The 1,353-nt window shown below is 41.0% G+C and overlaps 1 non-coding gene across 1 annotated transcript; it reads right to left on the minus strand.

Annotated features, from left to right (window-relative positions):
* Positions 1-673: 673 nt before the first annotated feature.
* LOC141680729 (small nucleolar RNA R71) lies at positions 674-780 on the minus strand. The gene has a single exon (XR_012558402.1). It is a non-coding gene; the product is annotated as a small nucleolar RNA R71 (small nucleolar RNA).
* Positions 781-1,353: the final 573 nt, after the last annotated feature.

Consider the following 1,353-nt stretch of genomic DNA (forward strand, 5'->3'; position numbering starts at 1 on the left):
TATCGCGTATTTTTGCCCTAACAAGTTTTTTGGCACCGCTGTTGGGGATATCGGTGTTAATTTTTAGTTTATGTGTTTGTCATCATTGGTCGTTAGAGTTCAGTGACTCGGACATTGTTACTTACTTGATTCATTATCATATTTCAGGTACTCTAGTGAGCGTGTATGCATACGCGTTCTCGGTCTCGTAAGAGAACACTGGATCAAGCTGAGGAAGAAGTTGTAGTTGAGGAGAAAGTTGAAGAAAAGATCTTAATTGAGAAAGAAGAAAAGGTTCTCATTGCAATGGGAGAACCTGAAGCGAATCCAAAGGCTTTGATGGAATACTCTCAACCAAAGATCAATGATATTCAGTCTAGCATTGTTTGACCAGCCATCTCGGCTAATACCTTTGAGATCAAATCGAGCACGATTCAGATGATACAGAACTCAGTTTATTTTGGAGGTTCTCCGACAGAAGACCCCAACATGCACATCAGAGATTTCATCGAGATCTGCGATACTTTCAAGTTCAATGGAGTTTCTGAAAATGCTATTAAGTTGAGGCTTTTCCCATTCTCTCTGCCGGATAACTAAGTGTTGGTTACATTCTCTACCACCAGGGTCTATCACCAAATGGGAGGATCTTGCTCAGAAGTTCTTAACCAAATTCTTTCCTATGGTGAAGACTGCTGCGATCAGAAATGCACTTACTCAATTTGCTCAGTAATCTGGAGAATCTTTATGTGAGGCTTGGAATCGTTATAAGGAGATGCTTAGAAAGTGCCCTCATCATGAGATGCCTGACTAGATGATCATTAATTGATCCTATAATGGTTTGGGTGTTACTTCTAGACCCATGCTTGATACAGCATCAGGAGGAGCCTTGTGGGCTAAAAGCTACGATGAAGCTTATGAATTGATTGAACTGATGGCTGCAAATGAATACCAGAATCCTACTCAGTGAGGTAGCAGGGATTCTGGAGTTAGATAAAGCTACTTCTATATCTGCTTAGCTTAAGGCTTTGACAATGAAGGTGGATTCTTTGACTAATTATGGAGTTAATCAGATCACTAGTGTCTGTGAGCTTTGTGCTGGTGCCAATGAGACGGAGCAGTGTGCTATTTCTAGTGAATCAGCTCAGTTCGTGAGCAACTTTCAGAGGTCGCAACAACATGTGTCAACCACTTATCATCCTAACAACCTCAATCATCTTAACTTTAGTTAGAGCAATACTCAGAATACGGTTCAGCAGCCTTATTAGCAGTATCCAGCAAAGCAGTACAACCATCCTGGTTTTCAGCAACCGCAATATGCACCAAGGCAGCAACTCCAGCTGTAACAGTTTAATGAAAAATCAGAATTTGAGGAGT

The sequence above is a fragment of the Apium graveolens genome, chromosome 1 (genome assembly GCF_009905375.1).
Source record: "Apium graveolens cultivar Ventura chromosome 1, ASM990537v1, whole genome shotgun sequence".
Classification (NCBI taxonomy): domain Eukaryota; kingdom Viridiplantae; phylum Streptophyta; class Magnoliopsida; order Apiales; family Apiaceae; genus Apium; species Apium graveolens.